This window comes from Notamacropus eugenii, chromosome X (genome assembly GCF_028372415.1).
Source record: "Notamacropus eugenii isolate mMacEug1 chromosome X, mMacEug1.pri_v2, whole genome shotgun sequence".
In the NCBI taxonomy this organism is placed as follows: domain Eukaryota; kingdom Metazoa; phylum Chordata; class Mammalia; order Diprotodontia; family Macropodidae; genus Notamacropus; species Notamacropus eugenii.
In genome coordinates, this window is record NC_092879.1 from 68,358,727 (window position 1) to 68,371,023 (window position 12,297).

The 12,297-nt window shown below is 38.4% G+C and overlaps 1 protein-coding gene across 1 annotated transcript in view; it reads left to right on the top strand.

Annotated features, from left to right (window-relative positions):
* The window catches only part of AFF2 (ALF transcription elongation factor 2), a 529,569-nt gene that overhangs the window by 145,166 nt on the left and 372,106 nt on the right, over window positions 1-12,297 (top strand). The window lies entirely within an intron of this gene.

Below are 12,297 nucleotides of genomic sequence, written 5' to 3' on the forward strand. Positions count from 1 at the left end.
ATTAAATCAGGCAACTTTGTTTGACGTAGGTATACTTGGCATGTGCTTCTGGCCATGTGGAAACATTTCTTGGTCAAGGTTAGGAACAAGTAAGATTTAATTTAGAAACAAAATAAGTACAAAAGATAGGCAACGTGTAGGATTTTGCAACATTGGATTCCTATGAGAATTCTTGTGCTCACAATTTATCTTGAGTTCCTAGAACTAGGAAGCCTTTATACTGTGTGTTAAGAACAGGAAATATTGGTTATTTAACTTATGTAGCCTACTTTAGGTGGGGATGTAAATTGGCTTTTAAAATGTCAAATAGGAAGGAATGGAGATGCAAGGTAGCTATTTTAAAATGTTGAGGTTTGTTCTTGAGAGACCTGACATTTCAAGCTGAAATCATGTTGAGGCTTTAAACTTGACCTGTTTCTGTAAAATGATGAATAAAAGCTTTCTTCACAGCAATTATCCAAGTGTGCATGGACTTTTGTTGCCATCTTTTGTTGTTGTTTTTTCAGAAGCATTCAATGATTACACCTGTGGCCACTACCCAAATGCAAAATTTCTCTGAACCTAATGAATTAAAATGATGGAAAGTCAGGGTGAAGGATGCAGTCATAATCTTGCTATTTGCAAAACTGCCTCAGCTTGCTTAGGTTTCCTATGGCTTGAAGTAATGGTCAGAGCTAGCAAACAGGAGTCTGTATCTGTAAATGGCCAGGGGGGTATCTTTTTTTTGCTTCCCTGCCCTGTCCATCAGCCATGATAAAGTCTTTCATAATGTTTTGAGGACACCATGGTACCTTGTAGAGATAGCACACTTGGTTTCAGTTGAAGATCCATTTCTGAACTTATCATTGACTCATAAAAGCAGTGCAAAGCTTGACTGGACAGATGGAAAAGAGCTGGTTTAAGAAGGGCTCAGAAAAAGGCATTGCTACTCTGCTGGCCTGAATCCACTAATCTGATGTTATTATTAGCGATAAGGAACAGTAGTCAGGATAAAATCTCATTCTTTGCAAATGTCATTTAAATAGGACTCTGATATTTTCCGGTCAAGTAGACAGGCTTTAGTCAAATAGTGAGTACTTTATTTGTAAATGCTGAAAAGAAAAGCTTTACTTCAGCAAGTTCTTAGGATGCCAGCTTACAAGGATTGATTAATTGCTTGACTGTGGCAGCCACTGCTTTTATTAAAAGCACAGCTCCTCATACTCAAGATATCAGGTGGAGGAAATGTTCATTGACAACTCACTTTTTTTGCAAAGTGGGAGAGAGCTGTCTCTTCCACTCCTTTAAACTAGGACTCCTGGAGATATTTCACAGTGGCCATCCTGATGGGGAATTGGAGAAGATGTCTGGGGAGGAAATCAAAGCCTCTCACAATGCTTTTGGTAACTTCAAATTGGCTATCTAGATAGTACCCAGTAGAAAGAGCTGTTAAACAAGTTGTCACCTTCTCCATCTCCTTCTCCTTCTCCTGTATCTCCTGCTCCATCTCAATCTCCTCCTCCACCATGTCCTCATCTTCCCTATCCTCCTGCTTCTGCTACTGTTACTACTACTGAGAGCTGCCCTTTAGGAAGCATTTTAAGATGTCTGCAAAACACTTTAGAGACATCATTTCGTTTGATCCTCACATTTGGCCCGATGAGATAGGTACTATTTTCTAACCCGTCTCCCCACCCCCCTTCCATTTTGCAGATGAGGATGCACATCTGCAAAAGGAGATGCAGAAAATTAAAGTGACTGCATAACTGTCAAGTGTTGCTGCTGGGATTCCAACCCTGGTCTTTCTGACTACGAGTCCAGCCCTCTCTTTTCTGTACTAGAGGTGCATCAGATACATTTGTTAATGAGCTAAATTAGTTGGCTAGATCTAAGCTGTTCCTGGGTTTGGTAAGTGAGATAACTTGAGAATCTATGTCACCTCCTTTATTAGTTCATAAAGCTTTCAGAAAGGCTTGCCAGAATTTCTGAGTTGGAAGAGATTTCAAAGGCAATCCATTTGAGCCTGAATTTGAACAAGAGTCTTCACTGGAACATACCCACCCAGTCGGGCAGTGTGACTACATACAGTAGTCATGTAGTCTGTGCTTGAAAACCTCCAGGGATAGGCTAGAAGAGACTACCTCCTAAGGTCATCCACTCTACCTTTGGATGCCTCTAACTGTTCAAATTTTGCCTTGTATCAAAATGCAATCTGCTTCTCTGAATTTCGTTCATCCATCCATTGAGTAAATATCTATTGTATGTCTGCAAAATCGAAAACTACATAAGACAACAGGGTTAGACTTTGGGCCATCTCTCCAGAAATTTACAGTGTTTGTGGGCCCTAGCTATGTCCTCAAGGGCCAAGCATAGCAAGCTTAATGAACATTTAAAGAGAAATTTGTGAATGTTAACGGGCTCGTAGCTGCAGCTACAGGGTATGTTTAAGCCATCACTGGAATAAGAAATTATGTTGCATGTCTCGAAAGTCAAGACAGGGTCCCTGTGGAGGTCGAATAGAAAAAGACCCATGAGAAGCATTCTCACAAGTCTTAGATCATTTTAAAAAAAATTAATCAATTGATTTTTAGTTTTCAACATTCATTTCCACAATATTTTGAGTTCCAAATTTTCTCCCCATCTGTCCCCTCTCCCTACCTCAAGAAACCATGCATTCTGATTACCCCTTCCCCCAATCTGCCCTCCCTTCTCTCACACCCCTCCTTTCCCTTATCCCCATCTCCTCTATTTTCTTGTAGGGCAAGATAGATTTCTATACCTCATTACCTGTACTTTTTTCCCAGTTGTATGTAAAAACAATTTTTAACATTCGCTTTTAAGACTTTTGAGTTACAACTTCTCTCCCTTCCTCCCTCCCCACCCATCCCCACTGAGAAGACAAGCAATTCAATATAGGTTATACGTGTGTAGTTATGCAAAAGACTTCCATAATAGTCATGTTGTGAAAGGCTAGCTATATTTCCCTCCATCTTCTCCTGCCCCTCATTTATTCTCTTCTCTTTTGACCTTGTCCCTCCCCAAAAATGTTTGCTTCTAATTACTCTCTCCTCTCACTTGCCCTCTCTTCTATCATTCCCCCCACACCCCACTTATCCCCTTCTCCCCTACTTTCCTGTAGTGTAAGATAGATTTTCATACCAAATTGAGTGTGCATGTTATTCCCTCCTTAAGCCAAATGTGATGAGAGTAAGCTTCACTTTTGCCCTCTCACCTTCCCATTTCCCCCCTCCATTGAAAAAGCTTTTTCTTAAAAAAAATAAAAATAAATAAAAAAAGAAAAAAAAAGAAAAAGCTTTTTCTTGTCTCTTTCATGAGAGATAATTTGGCCCATTCCATTTCTCCTTTTCTCTTCCCAATATATTCCTTTCTCACCCCATCATTTTGTTTTTAAGATATCATCCCTTCCTATTCAACTGACCCTGTGCCTTCTGTCTATATGTATATAATCCCTCGAACTACCCAAATACTGAAAAAAGTCTCAAGACTTACAAATATTGTCTTTCTATGTAGGAATGGAAACAGTTCAACTTTAGTAAGTCCCTTATGATTTCTCTTTCCTGTTTCCCTTTTCATGCTTCTCTTGATTTTTGTGTTTGGAAGTCAAATTTTCTATTCAGCTCTGGTCTTTTCATCAAGAATGCTTGAAAGTCCTCTATTTCATTGAATGATCATTTTTCCCTCTGAAGTATTATACTCAGTTTTGCTGGGTAGGTGATTCTTGGTTTTAATTCTGGTTCCTTTGACTTCTGGAATATCATATTCCAAGCCATGTGATCCCTTAATGTAGAAGCTGCTAGATCTTTTGTTATCCTGATTGTATTTCCACAGTACTCAAATTGTTTCTTTCTGGCTGCTTGCAATATTTTCTCCTTGACCTAGGAACTCTGGAATTTGGCTAAAATATTCCTAGGAGTTTTTCTTTTGGGATGTCTTTCAGGAGGTGATTGGTGAGTTCTTTCCATATTTATTTTACCCTCTGGTTCTAGAACATCAGGGCAGTTTTCCTTGATAGTTTCATGAACATTGATGTCTAGGCTTTTTTTTGATCATGGCTTTCAGGTAGTCCCATAATTTTTAAATTGTCTCTCCTGGATCTATTTTCCAGGTCAGTTGTTATTGCAATGAGATGTTTAACATTTATTACTAATTTTTTCATTCCTTTGGTTTTGTTTTATAATTTCTTGATTTTTCATAAAGTCATTAGCTTCCATCTGCTCTATTCTAATCTTTAAGGAATTACTTTCTTCAGTGAGCTTTCGGATCTCCTTTTCCATCTGGCCAGTTCTGCTTTCTAGGGCATTCTTTTCCTCATTGGCTTTTTGGATCTCTTTTGCCATTTGAGTTAATCTATTTTTTAAAGTGTTATTTTCTTCAGCATTTTTTGGGGTCTGTAGCAAGCAGTTGACTCGTTTATCATGATTTTCTTGCATCACTCTTATTTCTCTTCTCAATTTTTGCTCTACTTCTCTTACTTGATTTTCAAAATCCTTTGTGAGCTCTTCCATGGCCTGAGACCAATTCATATTTTTCTTGGAGACTTTGGATAGAGGAGTTTTGACTTTGTTGTTTTCTGTTTGAATGCTTTTGTCTTCCTTGTCGCCAAAGTAAGATTCTATAGTCTGATTCTTTTTCCATTTTTTGCTCATTTCCACAGCCATTTACTTGACTTTTGAGCTCTTTATCAAGGTAGTTCTCTGCTTCCAGGGTGTGTGGGAGGTGTACTGTCAGTTGCTTGATGCCCCCACAGTCTGTGGGTCTAGAGCTCCAGAAACAGTAACTGCAGCTGCCCCTGCTGCTACTGTGGATGCTGTGGGTTCCTCCACCCCCTCCCCTCTCAGCTGCACTGGGGCCAGACCACTCCACTCTCCTGCACTGGTCCCACAGGATTTTCCCACTCACCTTCTAATTTATCCTCAGGGTTTTGGGGTCATGAACTCTGGAAACCACCACAAGTGGGAGACATTTCGTCTCCCCAAGGCCTGCTTAGGTCCCCTCTTTGCCTTTGCAGTCCACACTGGACTGGGATCTGCTTCCAGCATGGTGCAATAGACACTTGCCAGTGACCTTCCAGGCTGTCTTGGGCTGAAGATTTGCTTCACTCTGTCATTCTGTGTGTTCTGCAGCTCCAGAATTTCTTTAGAGTCATTTTTACAGGTATTTGACTGGGCTTGGGGGCAATGCTTTGGAAAGTCTGTTCTGTTCCTCTGCCATCTTGTCTCCTTAGATCATTCTCTGATACCTAACTGAAAAGTTGAAAGCAATTCTGTATTTAGCTATTAGATTTTTATGCCCCACCAAGGCTTACTACAGGAATTCAAACTTAGAGTTTTGACATGGCCCAAACTCTCTATAATTATCTCTAGGGAGTGTTGAAAATGATCATATATTATTGAAGGAAAATAATTTTACTTCATTTGGTTTAGTGAAAAACTATAATTCAAGGATCACAAAGAGCTGGACACAGCTAATTGATGAAACAATAAGGTATAAATCATAAGGTTTGGTGCTTCTCTTACAGATTGAGTTATCCTGACAAATCTGTGAGTCATTAATTACTTTTTTACTGTTCTTTATGAAGGAAACTTTGCATATCACAGAAATATCAAACTAAATATATTGGAAAAAGGGTAATATTCAATAATAATATTGCCCTAAACCTTTGAATTTCCAAAATCATTTCTCTTCTCTGGAGAGCTAAAGTACTTGAATGGTTATGGCTGTGTGTGCTTTCATCTCTTGCAGGGGAAAAACTTAACATTTTCCCCAGTTCTGCCCTCTGGGCCAAGTAGAATCTGTCATCCAGGTGATGGTACTTCAAATACTTGAAAATAGCTTTTATATTCCTCTTGTCCAGGGTAAACAAACATACACAGTTTCTCAAACGAATCTTCATAAAGCATGACCCCCAGGCCCTCACCATCCTGGTTCCTTCCCTCAGGATATTCTCCAGCTTCTCATGATTCTTCCTAAACTGTGGCCTCTAGAACGTACATATCCCAGATACAGTGTATGGACCAGGACAAAGTACAGAGGGAGGAATCTCTTGTCCCCACAGGAATTTTTATTTTCTCATGTGTATAAGGAGAAGTGATATAGTTGGATCGAAATTCCTTAACAGTTTAGTCACTTTTCATAATTTCAAATTAATTTTTAGAAGAGTTGGAACAATTGATCACTGTACCAGCAGGGCATCAATGGGGCCAATCTTCCTACACTGTCTTTCCAACATGACAATTTTGTCCTTTTTGTCATCTTTGTCAAACCAATGAGTGTGAAGTAAAATTTCAGAATGATTGTAAGGTGCGTTTCTCCTGTTTTTAGTCATTTCAAGTATCCTAAATCTGCTCAGGGGCCAAACAGAACAAACCTGATACTTTGACATAACTATCCTTGAACTATCTATAGACTTTTATCTTGTCCCCTTCAAAGTCTTTTCTTCTGCTTGTCCTTCAACCAACCTTCTATGGCATGATCTTGAAGGCCCTTACTTCTCTGCTTGCCATGTTCTGGATACTTTTCAATGTATTAATGTTCTTCCCAAAGTGTATTGTTCAGAACTGGACATACTATTAAAAATGCAGTGTGATCAGCACAGATGAAAAAGGATCTTTCCCCTCCCTGTTCTCATCACTGTGCTTCTCATAATCAGTGTGGTTGCCTACCCAGTCATTGTAGGCCCAATTTCTCACTGAGTCAGATGAATAAGCAGTATTCTTATGTTCCTCATAATTTCTCATGATAATACCAAAAACCCTACTTAAATGGTTGAAATACTAAAAAAAAATCTAACAGGAAAATACAAGCTCTCAATGAATTATGTTGAGGAACTCAAATGGAAAGTTGTTGAAAATGTTGTCTGTATTTCCTATTACTTATCTAAAAGTCAGTCAAGATTATATAGATTTTTCAGAGTTTGGTGGTAATCATCAGAATGAGGAGGAATAGGGAATAATTACACTATTACCTCACAGTGATATAGGGCTTTAAGGTTGGCCAGGCCCTTTACGTAGATCTTTAGGGTAGGTGTAATTATAATATTTATTTTACAGATGAGAAAACTAAGGGCCTGAGTGGTCAAATAACTTGCCCAGAATCCCATAGCTACTAAGTAAGCCATATAGGCAGTATTCCTATTCAGACCTACTTGATTCCTACCCCTGTCCCCTCTCCCCTCATCCTCCAATGAAGCTTATCCTAGAGTTAGTTGGCTTGTGGTTGGTGGTTTTATCCACTGGTGCCTTGGCCTTGGGGTCCAGAAGAGCATCCCTGCCTTGTAAGAGGCCTTTTACTAGGGACGATTCGGTGCTCTGAATGAACACACTCTGGGTACATAATCTCCCTTTTATCAACCCACATATTCCTGCTTTTCAGCCATACTTACTTTTGCTCTCAGCTCTTGTGGTTTGAGTCCCAAGACAAGCTTTTCTGTTGGTGACATTTGGCAGTCTAGACTAAAACATTTCCTTATTTGGAAACAAATATACAGGCAATCACATAGAAGTTGTCCTTGGAAGGGATCATCTTGTCCTATCCCTTCAATTGATCGAGGAGGAATATGAGAAGGGGAGGGGTGTGACTTGCCCATAATCATACAAATGGTAAGTGGAAAATCTGAAGTCAAAATTTAGTTCTCACTCCAAATCCAGGGTTCTTTTCTCTCTGTCTCTGTCTCTGTCTCTGTCTCTGTCTCTGTCTCTCTGTCTCTCTGTCTCTCTGTCTCTGTCTCTCTCTCTCTCTCTCTCTCTCTCTCTCTCTCTCTCTCTCTCTCTCTCTTTCTCTTACACACATACACACACACACACACACACACACATTTCCTGCTACAGAAATAAGCCCTATAAGTGTGTTATTTTATTCTTGGTTTGTGTACTTGGTAATCAAAGCTGAGGTTTGCTCTCTGCAGAGAAAATCCAATCTGCAGAAAGAACAAACACCCAAACCAATGAGTTGATCAGTCCTCTTGGCATTTTTCAAGCATAGCTTGGGTGTAAGGCATTTGCTATTTGCTGGGGTACATTCTTGAAACGTGAAAACCTTCAGCTAGTCAACTATTACCATAAGAGTATTGTGATTTGATAAAGGTTGTTCTTTGAAAAGCAACACATGCATTACTGCACTTAGATCTGTGCATATGTTCTTGGTCTTTGGCCTGACTGTGACAGCCCTGGTGCCTGTTTATTCTACTTTGTTCTTAGTGCCTTTCAGACATCGACAGTTTTGTCAGAGCAGTAGATTGTGGTGGTGTGGTCTAGCAATTGCAAGAGTTTTTCAAAGAGAAAAGAAATGGATTTGATAACCTCTTTAGATCTCAGTTTTTTCATTTATAAAACAATTCAAATAATATTTTCCTTCCACCACCAATTTTTCTATACCATAAGGATTTGTGAACTCTATCCCATAAATTACTTGAGACTCCTTGGTGGTAGTCAGGTATTACATGAAACAGAGTTGTATCATTCATTATGTACTCTTGGTCTGGAAAATTGTGGCTTGCTAGAAGGACAATTTCTTAGCAGTTAAAGATGTCCTGAAGTGCAAATGGGCTTTCTGAAGAAGCAGTGAGTCTCTCATTACTGAAGGTTTTATAGTAGATTCTGAGTGATTGCTGGTTATGGATGTTGTAGATGAGATGCATATGTCAGATTTAGGTTGCCTGAGATGATAGATATCAAAGAATTCTTCAGTTCTCTCCTAGCTACTCCTTTCTCTCCTTTCCAGCTGCCCATTCCATAATTTAGGCCCTTTTTACTTCATGCCCAGACTCAATGCAATAGTCTCCTCACTAGCCTTCCTTCTCTTCCTTCCATCTGATCTATCCTGCATATCACTGTCAGTCTGATCTTCCCAAAATAATGCATAAGCCATTCAATAACTTCTGAGCAACCAAAGATAAACTCAATGTCATTTCCTGGCATTCAAGGCCATTGACATTCTGAATTCAACCTTTCCTGCTTCATTTCTCACTGATTTCCTACTCAAACCCTGTGCTTCAGGGACATTGACCTGTATCATCTCCTAGTAACAGTTTACCTGTTCTCAACTTGGCAATACTGTTTCCCTATCTTATAATGTCATTTCATTTCCTCCTTCTTATGGGAATCCTTCAATGACCTTCTTAAGTTCCACTTCTGCCACAAAATTCTTCCTGACCCTGGTGAACACAAATATTTTTACCATGTTGAAGATGTTTATCAACATGTTTGCAGGTTGATTATAATACTTAAGTATGTAGGGATGAAGGATAATATAGACATTAATATCACAGTTCTTTGTACTTACTTGGATTAAAGGCCATTACCTAGAGAGAGGCAATAGGACATGGTGGATAGGAGACCAACTTTGGAGTTAGGGAATCCCTGAGTTCTGGGAAATTCACTTAATCTTTATGAATCTCAGTTTCTTTATGCATAAAGTGGAGATGAGAAGCAACATGACATAATGGAGTACGGGAGGGTCTCTTTTAGAGTCAGGAAGGCCTCGTTTTTCCATGAATATTAGAATAGACCATATGGAAATCAATGTTCTCATGAGACAACTCCAAATATTAGGATGAAATCCAGAGATGGAAAAAATAGAAGAAAATATAGGTTATCTCATATCATGAACAACTGACCTGGAAAATAAAGTAGAGAAAATCCAAAATTCATTTGTTCTCTCTGGAAATCATGACTCCACAATCTAGCCTGGATACCTTATTTGAAAAAATCATGTTTGAAAATTGCTCATCTTTGTTAGAAGAAGACAAAATGTCAATAGAATCTCCCAGTCACTTCCTAAAGGAAACATCTGAATCAAAATTCCAGGGAACATCAGAGTTAAAAGTCAGAGCTTCCAGGCCAAAGAGAAAAATACTGAAGCCACAAAGAGTGAGTTGAAGTAGCAAGAAACCATAGTCAATATCCCGAAGTACTGGGATAATATAAATAATAAATAAGAAAACTCTTTGAATATGATACTCTAAAAGGCAAAAGAAAAAGATTTATTCCTAAGAAAAATTTACCCTCAAAGACTGAATATACTCCTACAGGGTAATGTTGACTTTTAGTGGAACAGAAGGTTTTCAAGTATTACTGATGAAAGGCTAAGAGCTGAGCAGAAAGTTTATATTGTGAGCACTGAAATCTAGAGAAACATAGAAAAGTAAATGCACATTGGAACAAGCTAAATGATGAAGTACTTACATTCTCATAGGGAGAGAAGAGACAAGTGTCCCTTCAGAATCCTAATGAATTCAAGGGTCACAGATGGAATTAATAGAGGGAATGGGGGTGGCTTTGTTCTTTTTCTTTTTTCCCCACTAGCCATATGAGTTGTATTTTAATAAAGTATATCAAGTTACTGACTTGATTTATCTCTTTCAAGTAGTCTTACCAGGAAACATACAAAAAGAAAAAAATAATTTACTGAACATGTCACAGTAATCCAGAACAAATAAAAGGAACTCCTCTTCAGCAGGCCCACCTCATTCAGGGATGTGAGAGTCTATGTCCCAGCTGACATTGGGGATATTATAATGGTTACTGCAAGTATTTCAACGTCTGTTGAAGTCCTTGCTCGTCTATGGGTTTTGGAAGCTTTATTCAATTTGCCTTGTTTTCTGCATCTTCTCAAGATGATGTATGATAGTTTCTGCCTGTCTAGCCCCTTTTCTTCTCCTTGTTCTTCTTCCTTTAAGATTTGCCCGATGGCTTTGCTGTCTTTGGTCTTCCTTTCGTTCTACGTCATAAAGCTCTGGTGGGCCTCAGAGCATCTCTCTGGACTTCTCCACAGTCTGTCATGGCAGTGCTCTCTATGGCCATGGAACTGGTTCCTTCCAACATGCCCAGATTTCTTCTGTTTTGATAATATTAGGAGAGGGAATAAAAATGAAAGGAATGAACCATGAAAAGAGGGGTGAGTTCATAGAACTTAACATTTCTTATAAGGCATGTATAAGGAGAAAGGGATACAAAAATGGAAGGAGGGTTTAGGAGTCAACATCACATCAACCTTACTGAAATAGCATAAAGAGGTTAAACATGTACACGTACAGAGAGGTTCAAGAGGAAAGGCAGAGTGGAAGAAGGAATAGTAATGAGAAAAACAAACCTGCACCTCAGAGGACAGATTGTAAATGGAGAATAAAAGGAAGTATAAAAAAAGGATGATAAAAAGTCAGAACTAGTAATTCAGGTCTGGACTAGTGGAAGAGAGAATAGGTGGAATCAGATCCCTTTTATTTGTATAGATTGCAAATGTTGACCACCTTTCTCTTTCACTACTATCTCTGTAAATGTTAGGGGATGGGGAGCAAAGAAAGGGAGAAAAATCGAAGATTATATGATGTAGGGAAATTCATGGTTATCATTTATAACCAGAAACGTGAATGTCATGAACTTGGTCATGAAATAGAAAGCAAAATGCAACAGTATCTTGTTTACAAGAAACAAAATTGAAACTTACAGATTCAGAGTTTAACTGAGGAACTGAAGCAGGTTCCCTTCAACTTGAAAAAGTGGAGCCTGTAATCTTCATCACAGACAAGGTAATAGTAAAAAAAAAAATAAAGATATGGTTAAAAGAGACACGCAAAAAATTACATTATGCTTAAATAAACCCAGACAATGAAATAATACTGATATTCTATATGCATAGAATGGCATAAATCTAGTACTTAAAGGAAAAGTTCATTGAATTTCAAGGAGAAACAGACAGTAAGCACAAAATAGTTGGAGACTGCATTGTACCCCTTTCAAACTTAGACAATTATAATGAAAAGATAAACAAGAATGAAGTTAAGAACCTCTCTAATTCTTAACCAGAGTGATGTTAAGCTCTCTGGTAATTACTGAATGGGAAGGAGAGAAGTATGAATGTGTGTGTGTGTGCGCACACATACATGCATGTGTGCTCATGTATGTTCAATCCTATATGTGTCTCTGGATATGCATACGTGTATATTCAGCCCTACATAGCAACTTTGTAAAAATTAGTTGTGTCCTAGAGCATAAAACCTCCCTAAATAAATGCAGAAAGGCAGAAATATTAAATGCAAACTTTTCTGACCACAATGCAGTAAGAATTTGTGAAGGATTTTGGAAGAAAGCATGACAGTTTTTGTTTGAAACAAAATAATTTAATACGAAAGAGTTGGTAAGCTAAAGTAAAATAATAGGTAATTTTGGTGAAGAGAACAATAACATGACTGCATTCCACAAAATTTGTGATACAGACAAAGTGTCTCTCAGGAGAAAATGTTTAACTCTAAGCACTTTCATCAACAGCAGAGAGCAAGAAAAGATCAATGAATGGGGCATG